This window comes from Phalangium opilio, unplaced genomic scaffold (genome assembly GCF_054372755.1).
Source record: "Phalangium opilio isolate 3A_F unplaced genomic scaffold, DU_Popi_V2 ptg000059l_1, whole genome shotgun sequence".
Taxonomy (NCBI): Eukaryota; Metazoa; Arthropoda; class Arachnida; order Opiliones; family Phalangiidae; genus Phalangium; species Phalangium opilio.
This window is the reverse complement of record NW_028324176.1, coordinates 956,224-972,633: the sequence shown is the minus strand read 5'-3', so window position 1 is coordinate 972,633 and position 16,410 is coordinate 956,224. Positions and strand designations below refer to the sequence as shown.

Genomic DNA, 16,410 nt, shown 5'->3' with positions numbered 1-16,410 from the left:
TTTTAAATCCTGAAGATCCTGAAGTTTTTTGTCTCTTGACAGCACGTAAAAAGCTACGTTACATAGAGACCTAGATTTGCGCGTGCTGACAACCGATGTTGTAACAGAGTATATACAGAATAAACTGTCGTTCGAGATAGGGAGTTGCCTATCCTGTAGAGTGAAAACAAATTTCCTCACGCGCGTTCTTTATCCATGGTTCTACCCCGTACAAGGAGGCTTAAAATCTCTTTATACTCGGTTTCTGTCGGAATTTAGGGACATACTCCCTTTCCTATGAGATTTTTCATTGACATTATGTAATAATTCGCCTTATTTGATTCTGACTGAAACTGAATATCTACATGAATTTACTATGGTTATTCTTGAATATACACATGTAATTGAAACCTAAATTGATTTTTCTTCAGTGGGCCTTGGGCCTGCTAACTCTACTGTATATTGAAACTGTATATTCAATGTTAACTTGAATAAATTCATGGCAATAGGAACATCATAACTATAGGAGTATTCATTGATGTTTATAGATATCAAAATGTATCGTTGCTCTATGTGTGGTGTCAACAGACCATCATTCAAGAAGCTTCTAACTCATTATAGAGATTTACATATTCATGACCCAAATTTTAAAATCACTTGCAATGTAGGAATTTGTTCAAAACCATACAATGTCTATAAATCTTTTACAAGCCATGTTAAGCGAAAACACAGCCTAGAGTACCTTGAAATTGAGGATGGGATTCTGCCTGACTCTTTAGTTATTGAAAACCAACACAATGAGCCCCATATTAACGAACAGACCAATAATGTGAACGAAAATGAAATCCAAAATCATGAAGATTCTTTAGTGAATCTACGCAAAAACATGGCTTTGATGATTCTGAAATTGAGGGAAAAACATTTGCTTCCGCGCTCAGTTGCTATGAGCATAGCTAATGATGTCAGCGTTATAGTTGAAAATGTTAAAGAGTTGTGTACAAACTCTGAACCTGGTGAGATTCCAGAAGTAGAAACTCTAACTGATGTTATAAGAAGTGACTACAAGCTAAATAGTTTCTGTAAGCAACAGCTTGAGCTTTTGTCCCCGATCGAGTACAATTTGGGGGAAAACTACCGTAATGGCAAAACTTTTAAGGATACCTTTCAGTATGTAAATATTTTAAAGCTACTTGAGAGAATGTTGTCTTTCGATGATGTATGGGAAGAAATCCAAAAATATGCATTGGAAGGAAAGCGGGAAGGAGAGCATAGTACAGTTAGTGATTATGATCAAGGCCAAATATTTATGAACCACGAAATATTTAAAAATGAAAAGTCGTTATTGAGAATCCATTTATATACTGATGAGCTAGAGTTAGTAAATCCGCTTGGGTCTAAACGAGGAAAGCATAAAATTAGCTTATTTTATTTTTTCTCGGGAATTTGCCACCTAGATTTAGAAGTAAATTAAGCAACATTTTCCTAACAATAGTAGTGAGGTATAAGCACGTAGAGAAATATGGATACGAGCCTGTACTTGATCCACTTATTCAAGATCTAATTACTTTACAATGTGAAGGAATATTTATTAAAGAACGAGGTGTAGTAGTTAGGGGCGCTTTGGCAACTATTTCGGGTGATAATCTTTCTTCGCATCTGTTAGCTGGCTTTAAACAAGGTTTCAGTCGCGGAAGAATTTGTCGACACTGCATGGCTGTTAAAACAGAATTACCTGAAAAGTTTTTAGAATCTGATTACTCGATAAGAACAGAAAAAGCCTACTTGTACCAAGTTGAAGCAGTTTCTGAAAATATTGCTAACGAGGCTATTTACGGGGTAAAAAAAATCACCTTTCCTTTCAATTCCTGGATTTAAAGTAACGGATAGCTTCCCCCCCGACATTATGCATGATCTATACGAAGGAGTTATACCACTTGTTTTGAAAGTTGTTCTTTCTGGCCTCATAAGTGCTGAAGTTTTTTCTTTTGAAAAAATGAACGAAATTTTAACTCTTTTTGAGTATGGTAGTGAAGATTCTACAAATAAATCTGGCACCTTCTCAAAGGGGATGATTTTTAAAGACAACCATTTAATTGGTTCAGCCGCCCAGAAGAGCTGTTTGTTCTACATGTTTCCTTTTTTATTTGGTCCTTTTGTTCGTGAAGATAATATCCACTGGAAACTATATTTAAATCTGAGAGAAATAGTTGATATTGTATCTGCCCCTGTTATAAACATAAATTGGCTAGCTTTTGCTGCCGACATGATTGAACGTTTTTATCAGAACCTAAAGTTGTTGGCTCCAACTAAATTCACTCCAAAAATTCATTACATGGTTCACTACCCAAGACTTATCTTAGAATATGGGCCATTAAAGAGACTAGCGTGCTTTCGCTTTGAAGCGAAGCCTCAAAAAATCAAACAAATAGCCAGTAGATGTAGAAACTTTACTAACATTGCAAAAACAATAGCTGAAAGAAATCAGTACGCCCAGTGCAATGACTGGAGTGGGAAAAACGGCCTTCAAAATGACGATTTACAAAAAAGGTTAAAATGCATATTGTTTTCAACCTTGCCCTACGATCTTAAACTTAAAATAAGAGAGTGCAAGTATCTAAATGTTGAATGGGAAAACCTATCAATTTTAAAAGCTAAAGAAATTAATATCAATTTAGTTTCATATAAGCTATGTACATTTATAACGGTTGACCTTATTCATGGTGAAGATATACCATTATTTCTAAAAATATCTCATATTCTGAGAATTGGCGAATGTTGGCTTTTATGTGGGAAAGTTTTTTATGTTGAAAACTATAACTCACACCTTCATGCCTATGAGGTGAAGGATTCTAAACATTGGAAAGTTATTCGACCTGGGGCTGAAATAGATTACGCTTCAATGAATGAATACAGAATTCCTTCTGCAAAAAATCTCCCGTTAAAAACATTTATTACTCTGAGATATAGACCCTGTCGTTAATTATCACGTGAGACACGTAGACACTTCACGAACTTGTTTACAAATTAAATCGTTCTATAATGAGAGCAGGAGTCAAGAAGCTATTGCGTGTCGTTTGAAAAGCGAAGGAAGGAAATTAAGCTGAATGAACCATTCACAATGAAAAACCTATCGGAAAATATTAAGAGAACTTTCAGAAAAGATATATCTGGGATACAGATTTATTCTGAAAAGTGGAAGACATTCATTGACATTGATAGTGACGAAGAAGAAAGCCCACCTGATGGTGTAGAACTAAATATATTAGGATCTGAAAATATCGAAGTCGCAGCTTCAGTATCTTCAAGGTAGGCTATAATAAACCCATTTACAAAATACTTATATCAGACGTGAGTTTCGTAACATTATTTCTCCTTTCATCCTGTAGTAACCAAGAGATACCGAATCTTAGAGCCACAGTTGCGAATCCAGAGGAGGAACCAATTACTACTACGAGCGGAAGATTAACACTTCCTCTAGGATATAAGGTTCCAACCTTACCTAATCAAATTCAAGAATTAATTGATCAGAAAAACCCAATTGTTTTAACTGAAGAGAGATTTTCGAATAAAATAGTTGCTCTTCTTTATGAGGATTTAAGTCGCTACACTATGTAAGTCTGATAAAAATAATTACAGCGTCATTTATAACTTTACCCATATATTTAATTTTACTAGATATCCAACCCATGATGAGTATAATAGAGTTTGTCAGGCTTTGGTATCTCAACACCGCTTTTTAGTTGATCGTCTTAAAATTGGAACCGAATATGTAAGTACGGTGGTATTTACAATATACATATAAATATATGATGTGTGTTTGTGAAAGTAATCTCCCATTTTTTAGGGCACTTGGTTAGAAAGTTTGAAGTCCAAATTTAAGCGGGAAAGGCGGCATTCCACTCACTTGCAGATTGTAAAAGATGCTCAAAAGAAACACGGGCATTCGAACAACAGACGGAAAATAAACGACCCAGATCAACCAGTGCCAATGAAGAAAATAAAAAGATTTCAAATATTGGTACATAGCAAACATTTCATGTAGGTTTTAGAACTTTTATGAAAATGTTTTAATTATTTTAAGAGGATTGCTTTGAAGATGAAATTAGCATAGCTGCTCACATAAAATGTCTTCAGGAGGAATGGAAGAAAACCAAGCCAAACCAAGTCATAGTGGATGAAAAAATGAAAAAAACTTTTCAAGTTAGGCGAAAAGTTTGCGTTGAAAAGTCGGTGCCGGAAATCATAGAAAATTATCCAAATTTGACTGACGAACAAGAAGTAATATTAATTATAATTATTAAGCTAGGATATTTAATACATTAGAATTTCCCATAAAATAATAAGTTGATGTCCCTATATAATTAGATATTGAAGGAGTTCCAGAGGACCATTAATTTTGACTTTAACCCTGAGAAAAAAATCGTCGATTACATTCGTCCTATTACGGGAAAGATTTTTGAATTGACTAAAAAGTCGGATCTTTTTGAGAAGTTGAATAATCAACTTTTATCAAAGAAAGATTTTGTTACGACTGAAATATATACAGGTAGAGATTTTTTATTTTCATTGAAATATAAATTTCATAACATAAAATAATTGTTATCATTAGAAATGGAAGTTGGCGCAAGTTTACTTTTATTGCCGTTGATTTTTAAGGAAAACCCTAAAATGCTTTTTACTTTAGATGTAAGTAAATTTTTCATCATCTATTGGTTGTTCATATACACATGAATATTGATCATAGATATTTAATTAAATGCTATTCTAGGTTCCAAACCACGAGCATGCTGTGGTATATATTCAAGACGCAGACTATTTCAGAAAACCCGTGAAAGTAGTTTTGGAGACTGTAGAAATTTCATCGAGCAGTGTTATTAAAGGGTTTGTAACGCTCTTTATGACCTATTATGCGTTTGGTATTGATTACTCTCCAAAGTTGATGAAGACATTACAGTTTATACAGAAAGTAGTTCTCGAAATTGAACCAGGACTAAAAAAATTACCAGTAGCAATTAAAAATGCGGTTAACAAATTATATGCATAAAATTCTAAACCTCTTAAATTGAAAAATTTTCATTGCAATTTGTTGTACTTGTGAACCTTACCTTGTAAATTGATGGTTATAAATGACATTTGAGTTAGCTATAATACTGACTATGTTTTTTTATTATTATGTGTTGTTTTCATACCACAACTGCTTCATTTTTGAGCGCAATTCGGGTTTAAAAACAACCTTAAAATATTTTTACATAACACCATTATAAGAACGTTTTGAATCCATCAAAGGTTTCTAATAACACCTTGTAGAAGAACGTTTTGAATCCATCAAAGGTTTCAAATAACACCTTGTAAAAGAACAATTTGAATCCATCAAAGGTTTCAAATAGCACCTTGTAGAAGAACGTTTTGAATCCATCAAAGGTTTCAAATAATACATTGTAAAATATGGTTTCTTCAGAACCTTTATTGGTTTGGGTTAATACCATATTAAGTAGATATTAAAACTCTTAAAGGTCTCAAATAATACCTTGTTAATAAGAGAGGTTTTTCCAGAACCTGTATAGGTCTTTTTCATACCAAAATTGGTACATTTTGCTACCTACAAAGGGTTTGAATAACACCTTTCTTCAAAACAGGTTTTAAATAAAACCTTTTGAGTTTGCTTTAACACCATAATAAGTACGTTTTGAAACCCTTTCAGGTTTAAAATAATACCTTGCTTCCGAAACAGGTTTTTCTAGTACCCTTAATGTTACCATTTTAAAACCTTTAATGGTTTTTTTGAGTTCCTTAAGGTCGCAAATACTACCTCTTCTTAAAGGTACTTTTCCGTACCTTCATATAAAGGTTTTTTTTTAGTACTTAAAAAGGGTCGCCTGGGGACGCAAGCAAAAATACCTTATTTGGTACGGAATAGTCACTTTTTTTTTTTACAGTGTGAGATCGATCCAAGCGCTTCAGTTGGCATCGTTGGCATAGGGAGAGGGGCAGCAGAGTTCCCCCAGCGTGTCCTCAGCTTTTTCAGTACATCGAGAGGGTGAAGCGTAAAGAGTTGACGCATCTTAGATCCAATGAAGGACATTATTAGAATACATATTCCCATATCGATTATGTTCAGTAATGCAGGTTCCATCCTGAAAATCGTCCTTCCCCCAGTATGAGGGCTTGTCACAAGGCCAAGGTCCTGTGATCTGCGTTGATACAAGTCCGGACGACCACGGGCCACGAGTTTATCGGCCCTAACTTGTCGAAAGTAAGGGGGAGTAGGCGAGTTAGGCCCAAACTAGGCTTAGCGATGTTCGACGGCGTTGACGGCAAAGTACGTTAAAACGTAGGACGGCTACGATTGAGAGACTTAATTCGTTCGCCGAGGCTTCGTGACGTTCCCCCCATGGACCACCATATGTAACGAACCAAATCCTACGATCCGTAATTTAACGCTATTTCGCGGGTCAGAGCATACATCGTACTATTACTGGGGTCCGATAATTAATAAAGGAAGAATACGTTACTTTCTCTAGTTACTATTTATTTACATCATAAAAGTTCCTTATCGCATGGGAATGTGTTGTCCTTCCCGTGACCGGTACACCGCTAACCAAGCCCTAAACCATGCCGCCCCTACTCAAGGTAAGACCCGGGCTTATATACCATATAAGCGGGTACGTGTGAGGTTAAAGGTCAGGTCACGAACGTCTAACGGCGCCATCTGGCGGCGGCCGTTACACTTCTTTCATTCGGTTTCTACATATCGGGCAGCATTAGAAGCGTTTTGCTTCAGATGCCTTGATACAAACACAAGCTATGTGGTAGCACCCAAGGATTATATCGCAGATAGCCATTACTCCAGCATTTTCATCTTTCAGGCCAAAAGTACAGTTTTTGAGGCAGTAATTGTCCATTTGAGTAGAATATTCAACCAATATTCAGTCAGTACAAGGTCTAATTTGGACTATGATATAATTACTTCACTCTTATTGTAACTTTAGTGCTAACCCTAGGATTACGTGAGGTTTTCATGAGCAAAAAACTTACGTGCGCTTACTCGAAGGAGCCTTAGAAGATAATTGTTTGTACATGAATAAATAGTTATTTTTCTAATTTTGAGCTAGATATAGTAGTGCTCAATTAGGCGAGGTGATTTAAAGGTTCAAGTTAAAGTTGGTCATTACTTCTGAGTGCATGTCTTCAATGGGTGTAAAACATAATGCATTACCGTATTTTCGACTCCCAAGGGCGTGCAAACCTTTCTACAGGAGCGTGTGCAAAATCCCACACTGGTAGAGAAAGTTGTGTAAAATATTTTGCACTATTGTATACAACTTCAAACTACCTTAACCTCCTTCCAAAAGCATACTAGATCAAAAATCATTTTGAAATACATACACCAATGTGCTAAGGTTGTTCAGCACCCAACAATAATCTAAGACTGTACAGGGTCTCGCATACACTATAAAAATACGAAGAGGGCCGCATAAGCTTGAGAGTTGATGCCTGATCAATTCAATACTCGTGGGATACAGTAGCCATGATATTATAAGGTGTCATTTCTAGTTTAGCATATATTTTTTCTCTTTTCGTAAATCGTAGAAAATAGTAAATATGTCTTTAGCCTACCTCTTCTTTCTCAAAGTTGATAGCTACAATAGTTTGAAGCGCTAGCTGCAACACACTTTCTCTCAATCAGCTTTACTATTAGCCACGGTTATATGTGAAAGAAATGCTACACTGTATACTGTACCGAAAACCGTGGTTGCCATAGCATTGTCTATAGATGTATATTGAAAGGACAACTGGTGGAAGTCAGGGACGATATATTCACATACACGACTATCACACAATGAGAAATTCTTCATTTCCAGGAAGAGTTTAAAAATGATTCTACACTCCCTTAACATGCGTTTCATAATTCGTTTTACAACCTGAGCTTCACTTCAAAACCGTCCTCGCGCGCCGGTTTTTGAACCATCAAAGGTGTCACTTCTACCAGTCCCCTTTACAATTGCAATATCTATGGAATCGCACTACCTATTCGCGTGCATGACACCAAATAACTAGGCAAGGATACAAACATGTCAATGATATAGACCTGTAATTTCTTAATCACTTCAAAAAACTGACTTCCTCTCACCTATACAACAATTGTACGCTGGGTAATGAAAAATTTCGCTTTCAATGAAATATTGTACTAATTTGACTCAATGGTTTTCTGTAATTTGGACGTTATAAAATTACATCTCATCCAGTTATTTTCATAAAAAATATCGTGTCAGAAGTGGGATTCGAACCCACGCCCTCATACGAGGACCAGAATACACAGATTCACTTCGTGAACGAAGGAAGCTAAGCCCCTTGAGTCTGGCGCCTTAAACCTCTCACCCATCCTGACGTGGTTTTGTGTAATTTGGACGTTTTAAAATTACATCTCATCCAGTTATTTTCATAAAAAATATCGTGTTAGAAGTGGGATTCGAACCCACGCCCTCATACAAGGACCAGAATACACAGATCCACATCGTGAACGATGAAGCAAAGCCCCTTGAGTCTAGCGCCTAAGACCGCTCGGCCATCCTGACGTGGTGTTATGCAATTTGGACGTTTTAAAATTACATCTCATCCCGTTATTTTCATAAAAAATATCGTGTTAGAAGTGGGATTCGAACCCACGCCCTCATACAAGGACCAGAATACACAGATTCACATCGTGAACGAAGGAAGCTAAGCCCCTTGAGTGTGTCGCTTTAGACCGCTCGGCCATCCTGACGTGGTTTTGTGTAATTTGGACGTTTTAAAATTACATTTCATCCATTTATTTTCATACAAAATATCGTGGCAGAAGTGGGATTCGAACCCAAGCCCTCAATTGAGGACCAGAATACACAGATTCACATCGTGGACCAATGAAACTTAGAACCCTTGCGTCTCTCGCCTTAGACCGCTCGGCCATCCTGACGTGATTTTATGTAATTTGGACGTTTAAAATTACATCTCCTCCACCTATTTTCATAAAACATATCGTGTCAGAAGTGGGATTCGAACCCACGCCCTCAAACGAGGACCAGAATACACAGATATACATCGTGAACCAATGAAACTAACAACCCTTGAGTCTGTCGCCTTAGACCGCTCGGCCATCCTGACGTGCTTTTGTGTAATTTGGACGTTTTAAAATAACATCTCTTCCATTTATTTTCATAAAAAATATCGTGTCAGAAGTGGGATTCGAACCCACGCCCTCATACGAGGACCAGAATACACAGATTCACATCGTGCACGAAGGAAGCTAAGCCCCTTGAGTCTGGCGCCTTAGACCGCTCGGCCATCCTGACATGGTTTTCTGTAATTTGGACGTTATAAAATTACATCTCATCCAGTTATTTTCATAAAAAATATCGTGTCAGAAGTGGGATTCAAACCCACGCCCTCATACGAGGACCAGAATACACAGATCCACATCGTGAACGATGAAGCAAAGCCCCTTGAGTCTAGCGCCTAAGACCGCTCGGCCATCCTGACGTAGTGTTATGCAATTTGGACGTTTTAAAATTACATCTCATCCAGTTATTTTCATAAAAAATATCGTGTTAGAAGTGGGATTCGAACCCACGCCCTTATACAAGGACCAGAATACACAGATTCACATCGTGAACGAAGGAAGCTAAGCCCCTTGAGTCTGTCGCTTTAGTCCGCTCGGCCATCCTGACGTGGTTTTGTGTAATTTGGATGTTTTAAAATTACATTTCATCCATTTATTTTCATACAAAATATCGTGTCAGAAGTGGGATTCGAACCCAAGCCCTCAATTGAGGACCAGAATACACAGATTCACATCGTGGACCAATGAAACTTAGAACCCTTGCGTCTCTCGCCTTAGACCGCTCGGCCATCCTGACGTACTTTTGTGTAATTTGGACGTTTTAAAATAACATCTCATCCATTTATTTTCATAAAAAATATCGTGTCAGAAGTGGGATTCGAACCCACGCCCTCATACGAGGACCAGAATACACAGATTCACATCGTGCAAGAAGGAAGCTAAGCCCCTTGAGTCTGGCGCCTTAGACCGCTTGGCCATCCTGACATGGTTTTCTGTAATTTGGACGTTATAAAATTACATCTCATCCAGTTATTTTCATAAAAAATATCGTGTTAGAAGTGGGATTTGAACCCACGCCCTCATACGAGGACCAGAATACACAGATTCACATCGTGAACGAAGGAAGCTAAGCCCGTTCAGTCTGGTGCCTTAGACCGCTCGACCATCCTGACGCGGTTTTGTGCAATTTGGACGTTATAAAATAACATCTCATCCATTTATTTTCATACAAAATTTCGTGTCAGAAGTGGAATTCGAACCCAGGCCCTCAAACGAGGACCAGAATACACAGATTCACATCGTGAACGAAGGAATCTAAGCCCCTTGAGTCTGGCGCCTTAGACCGCTCGGCCATCCTGACGTGGTTTTAAGTAATTTAGACGTTTAAAATTACATCTTATCCAGTTATTTTCATAAAACATATCGTGTTCGAAGTGATATTCGATCCCGCGCCCTCAAAGGAGGACTAGAATTCACAGGTTCACATCGTGAACGAAGGAAGTTACACCCCTTGAGTCTGGCGCCTTAGAACGCTCGGCCATCCTGACGTGGTATTGTGTAATTTGGGCGTTTTAAAATTACATCTCATCCATTTATTTTCCTAAAAAATATCGTGTCAGAAGTGGGTTTCGAAACCACGCCCTCATACGAGGACCAGAATACACAGATTCACTTCGTGAACGAAGGAAGCTAAGCCCCTTGAGTCTGGCGCCTTAGACTGCTCGGCCATCCTGACGTGGTTTTGTGCAATTTGGACGTTTTAAAATTACATCTCATCCAGTTATTTTCATAAAGAATATCGTATCAGAAGTGGGATTCGAACCCACGCCCTCATACAAGGACCAGAATACACAGATTCACATCGTGAACGAAGGAAGCTAAGTCCCTTGAGTCTGTCGCTTTAGACCGCTCGGCCATCCTGACGTGGTTTTGTGTAATTTGGACGTTTTAAAATTACATTTCATCCATTTATTTTCATACAAAATATCGTATCAGAAGTGGGATTCGAACCAAGCCCTCAATTGAGGACCAGAATACACAGATTCACATCGTGGACCAATGAAACTTAGAACCCTTGCGTCTCTCGCCTTAGACCGCTCGGCCATCCTGACGTGGTTTTATGTAATTTGGACGTTTAAAATGACATCTCCTCCACCTATTTTCATAAAACATATCGTGTCAGAAGTGGGATTCGAACCCACGCCCTCAAACGAGGACCAGAATACACAGATATACATCGTGAACCAATGAAACTAACAACAATGGGGTCTGTCGCCTTAGACCGCTCGGCCATCCTGACGTGCTTTTGTGTAATTTGGACGTTTTAAAATAACATCTCATCCAGTTATTTTCATCAAAATTTCGTGTCAGAAGCGGAATTCGAACCCACGCCCTCAAACGAGGACCAGAATTCACAGATTCACATCGTGAACGAAGGAAGCTAAGCCCCTTGAGTCTGTCGCCTTAGACCGCTCGGCCATCCTGACGTGCTTTTGTGTAATTTGGACGTTTTAAAGTAACATCTCTTCCATTTATTTTCATAAAAAATATCGTGTCAGAAGTGTGATTCGAACCCACGCCCTCATACGAGGACCAGAATACACAGATTCACATCGTGCACGAAGGAAGCTAAGCCCCTTGAGTCTGGCGCCTTAGACCGCTCGGCCGTCCTGACATGGTTTTCTGTAATTTGGACGTTATAAAATTACATCTCATCCAGTTATTTTCATAAAAAATATCGTGTCAGAAGTGGGATTCGAACCCACGCCCTCATACGAGGACCAGAATACACAGATTCACTTCGTGAACGAAGGAAGCTAAGCCCCTTGAGTCTGGCGCCTTAAACCTCTCGCCCATCCTGACGTGGTTTTGTGTAATATGGACGTTTTAAAATTACATCTCATCCAGTTATTTTCATAAACAATATCGTATCAGAAATGGGATTCGAACCCACGCCCTCCTACGAGGACCAGAATACACAGATCCACATCGTGAACGATGAAGCAAAGACCCTTGAGTCTAGCGCCTAAGACCGCTCGGCCATCCTGACGTGGTGTTATGCAATTTGGACGTTTTAAAATTACATCTCATCCAGTTATTTTCATAAAAAATTTCGTGTTAGAAGTGGGATTCGAACCCACGCCCTCATACAAGGACCAGAATACACAGATTCACATCGTGAACGAAGGAAGCTAAGCCCCTTGAGTCTGTCGCTTTAGACCGCTCGGCCATCCTGACGTGGTTTTGTGTAATTTGGACGTTTTAAAATTACATTTCATCCATTTATTTTCATACAAAATATCGTGTCAGAAGTGGGATTCGAACCCAAGCCCTCAATTGAGGACCAGAATACACAGATTCACATCGTGGACCAATGAAACTTAGAACCCTTGCGTCTCTCGCCTTAGACCGCTCGGCCATCCTGACGTGATTTTATGTAACTTGGACGTTTAAAATTACATCTCCTCCATCTATTTTCATAAAACATATCGTGTCAGAAGTGGGATTCGAACCCACGCCCTCAAACGAGGACCAGAATACACAGATATACATCGTGAACCAATGAAACTAACAACCCTTGAGTCTGTCGCCTTAGACCGCTCGGCCATCCTGACGTGCTTTTGTGTAATTTGGACGTTTTAAAATAATATCTCTTCCATTTATTTTCATAAAAAATATCGTGTCAGAAGTTGGATTCGAACCCACGCCCTCATACGAGGACCAGAATACACAGATTCACATCGTGCACGAAGGAAGCTAAGCCCCTTGAGTCTGGCGCCTTAGACCGCTCGGCCATCCTGACGTGGTTTTAAGTAATTTAGACGTTTAAAATTACATCTCCTCCAGTTATTTTCATAAAACATATCGTGTTCGAAGTGATATTCGATCCCGCGCCCTCAAAGGAGGACTAGAATTCACAGGTTCACATCGTGAACGAAGGAAGTTACACCCCTTGAGTCTGGCGCCTTAGAACGCTCGGCCATCCTGACGTGGTATTGTGTAATTTGGGCGTTTTAAAATTACATCTCATCCATTTATTTTCCTAAAAAATATCGTGTCAGAAGTGGGTTTCGAACCCACGCCCTCATACGAGGACCAGAATACACAGATTCACTTCGTGAACGAAGGAAGCTAAGCCCCTTGAGTCTGGCGCCTTAGAACGCTCGGCCATCCTGACGTGGTTTTGTGCAATTTGGACGTTTTAAAATTACATCTCATCCAGTTATTTTCATAAAGAATATCGTATCAGAAGTGGGATTCGAACCCACGCCCTCATACGAGGACCAGAATACACAGATCCACGTCGTGAACGATGAAGCAAACCCTAGTGGAAAAAATGATTGGAAACCAATCGGTGACAAATTCGATCCTATTGGTGTTTGAAGATTTCTATTGGCGACCTATAGGAAATGATCTGCCAATAGAAGTCCATTTCATTCCGATAACCATCCGATTGGAAATTCTATTGGGAATGAATTGGGGTTTCTTGCCATTTCAAGACCATTACATATCCAATAGGTTTCCAATAGGGAACTCTATTGGACATGTATTGGTCATTTTTGCAAATTAAGGTCCTTTTAATTCCCAATAGGTTTCCAATAGGGAACTCTATTGGACATGTATTGGTCATGTTTTCAAATTAAGTTCCTTTTAATTCCCAATAGGTTTCCAATAGGGAACTCTATTGGACATGTATTGGGCATGTTTTCAAATTAAGTTCCTTTTAATTCCCAATAGGTTTCCAATAGGGAACTCTATTGGACATGTATTGGTCATGTTTTCAAATTAAGTTCCTTTTAATTCCCAATAGGTTTCCAATAGGGAACTCTATTGGACATGTATTGGTCATGTTTTCAAATTAAAGTCCTTTTCATTTCCAATTGGTTTCCAACAGGGAACTCTTTTCATTTCCAATTGGTTTCCAACAGGGAACTCTATTGGACTCTATAGGAGAGGCCAACTAGTAGGCGCGCGAGAAGCCAAAAAGGGTCACGGTGGCGCCGCCAGACGGCGAGTAAAGTAACTAAAGTTCAAACAAATTATGGCTCTATAACGTGTGAAAAAACAGGTATTTTTGGGAAATCGGAAAAAAGACAAATCTCTAGCATTTCCTTTATTATTTTTGGAGTTAGGAGCGATGCAATCAATTATTAACCACATGTTTCGATTTGTTGTTCTTGACATGGTTTTGAATTTTTATTAAAACTTTAGTTACTTTACTCGCCGTCTGGCGGCGCCACCGTGACCCTTTTTGGCTTCTCGCGCGCCTATTAGTTGGCCCCTCCAGGCTCTCCTATAGAGCCCATAGCTCGTATCCTTCCTCCATGGCCATGCTCGTTTCTCTGGTCAAGGTTTAGCCCGCTACAACGCTCGATAAACTCAACTCGACTCAATTTCAGCGTTATTATTGGAACTAATTCATGAAATCCGATTAAATCTTGCTCCAAATAGGTTTCTAAAGGATATTCAGCAATTTTCTAATGGTAAGAACAACTTTATCACGTTTTTGAAGCTTCTAAAGTACTGCTACTCGCTAAGCCTTGGCCCTTGTTTTCAGAGTTTGAATTTGTAGAATCTCTAAAACGACATAAAAGTAGTTTTTACCTTTAGAAAAGTGGTGGATATCCTTTAGAAACGTATTCATTATAAATGAACGAGACATTTTTGATAAGTTATATTGACGATGATTAGTGATGAACGTAAAACGATGATTAGTGATAATGAACCTCAAGAGATAGTCAAAGGCATAAGAGATCATGAGCCCCAAGGGATGATGAGAGATGGTGGGTTAGTGAGAGTAAATTACGGTAAGTTTCTTCTAACACACAAGAGTAGACTTCCCTATATAGTCTCAATTTCTAATAAATTAACTCTTAAATTGTTACCAGATGATATGTCTAGTGATGACGAGGAGATGCGCAGTAAAAGTATGATATTTTTTCTCTTAAATTCTTAAAAGCGAATAGGTCTTTGGAAAAATTATGAGTTCCACATCATAATTATCATGGATCTGTTTAGATCAAATTACTTGTTTTTTAAATCCATATACAAGTCAAAAATAGTAAGCTTCTCTCTGAATTTTATCTTCCATCAAAATGCAAGAGAGAAGCTTATTAAAGGCTCCACCCCTACATAACGCGCTTACCCTCCCTTTAACATATAGTTTTTCAAAAACTCTGTAGATTAAAAAAGTGGATTGAAACCATTTTGCTTGTGCCATATTTTTAATGTTAATGTTTCAAGTGTGGGTGTGGGTGTGTGTGTGCTTTTTTTGGGAGGCTTTTGTGTCATTCTCAGTTTCTCACAAATTCATATTGAAATGTCAGAATGTACAAAGTGTTATAAGGTGTAAATGAATTGAACTCTTTTGCACAATCCTAAGTGTTCCAAATAAATCTAACGGGGAGTTTCATTATAGAAGCTTGACAGGAACATCGTCAAATAGGTTCAAAAAAAACTAAGGCGTTAGAAGCGAGGCAACTAAGGCGTTAGAAGCGAGGCCATCTCTTACTCCACAAAAGGTTTCGGCTATTAAGAGTAAGTTTAAAAAAATGAAAGCTTAAAAATTTGTATCAATCATACAATAGTAACTGTTATTATTGCAGGTAGTGTTCGCTACTACGCCAAGAAAAAGGGGAAAGATCAGTCTGCCCAGGAGATGGCGGCTAAGGCAGTGAACCACGCCCTGACCCAAAAAATTTCCGATTTGCGAAAAAAAATTATTGCCGCGCCAAATTGAAAAAACCAAAAAAAAAAAAAAATTCCTTTTTAAAATAAAATATTTCAATTGTGAAGGTTTTATTAGTATTGTGGAGCCTGTGGTAATTAGTAGGGGTGTGCGAGCCCTGAATTTTCAGTTTCGAGCCGAGCTTGAGCCTTGAAAATTTTTCTTATCGAGCTTCGAGCCGAGCTTTGATTTTCTTATCGAGCTCTCGAGCTTTAAGGTTTAGTCAAAAATTGGGTTTCGAGCCTTATCGAGCTTTCAAGTTAGTGAAAAATCGGATTTCGAGCCTTAAGAATGTTCTTCTTTTTAGATAAGACGACTTTTGATTATTCTAGCTTGTTTCAGAAGGAACTAATTGGCATTAACCTTAAGCTAAGTTTGCTAAGACAGTATCACGAAAGTAAATAAAAACAAGTATCAAACAGCCTTAAGTTTTTAAAAAACTAAAGACTGTTTGATTATTTGATACTTGTTTTCGGCGGGAAAAATGGCGCCAATTTCCTCCAACAACGCGGCTAACGTAGGATGATGAAATAATTTCTTTGTCTGGCATCATGTTTATCATGCATGCTACGAACAGAGCATGAACTTTCTATATTGATGGTTCATG

General features: G+C 38.3%; 1 long non-coding RNA gene and 4 other non-coding genes across 8 annotated transcripts; 1 reads left to right on the top strand and 4 right to left on the bottom strand.

Moving 5' to 3' along the window:
• Positions 1-8,997: 8,997 nt before the first annotated feature.
• Positions 8,998-9,120, bottom strand: TRNAL-CAA (transfer RNA leucine (anticodon CAA)). The gene is made up of 2 exons: positions 9,083-9,120; positions 8,998-9,043 (listed from the first exon to the last, which is right to left on the bottom strand). It is a non-coding gene; the product is annotated as a tRNA-Leu (tRNA).
• Positions 9,121-9,186: 66 nt separating this feature from the next.
• TRNAL-CAA (transfer RNA leucine (anticodon CAA)) lies at positions 9,187-9,308 on the bottom strand. Its single transcript has 2 exons — positions 9,271-9,308; positions 9,187-9,232 (listed from the first exon to the last, which is right to left on the bottom strand). It is a non-coding gene; the product is annotated as a tRNA-Leu (tRNA).
• Positions 9,309-9,938: 630 nt separating this feature from the next.
• TRNAL-CAA (transfer RNA leucine (anticodon CAA)) lies at positions 9,939-10,060 on the bottom strand. The gene is made up of 2 exons: positions 10,023-10,060; positions 9,939-9,984 (listed from the first exon to the last, which is right to left on the bottom strand). It is a non-coding gene; the product is annotated as a tRNA-Leu (tRNA).
• A 2,507-nt stretch (positions 10,061-12,567) lies between these two features.
• Positions 12,568-12,690, bottom strand: TRNAL-CAA (transfer RNA leucine (anticodon CAA)). Its single transcript has 2 exons — positions 12,653-12,690; positions 12,568-12,613 (listed from the first exon to the last, which is right to left on the bottom strand). It is a non-coding gene; the product is annotated as a tRNA-Leu (tRNA).
• A 1,621-nt stretch (positions 12,691-14,311) lies between these two features.
• LOC149667263 (uncharacterized) lies at positions 14,312-15,870 on the top strand. Of its 4 annotated transcripts, none has more exons than XR_016368165.1 (5): positions 14,312-14,559; positions 14,687-14,883; positions 14,965-15,003; positions 15,522-15,613; positions 15,682-15,870. It is a non-coding gene; the product is annotated as an uncharacterized LOC149667263 (long non-coding RNA). The 4 variants fall into 4 exon arrangements; XR_016368164.1 differs by having other exon boundaries at positions 14,323-14,559; positions 14,634-14,883; XR_016368167.1 differs by having other exon boundaries at positions 14,329-14,559; positions 14,634-14,883; positions 15,495-15,613.
• The last annotated feature ends 540 nt before the right edge of the window (positions 15,871-16,410 follow it).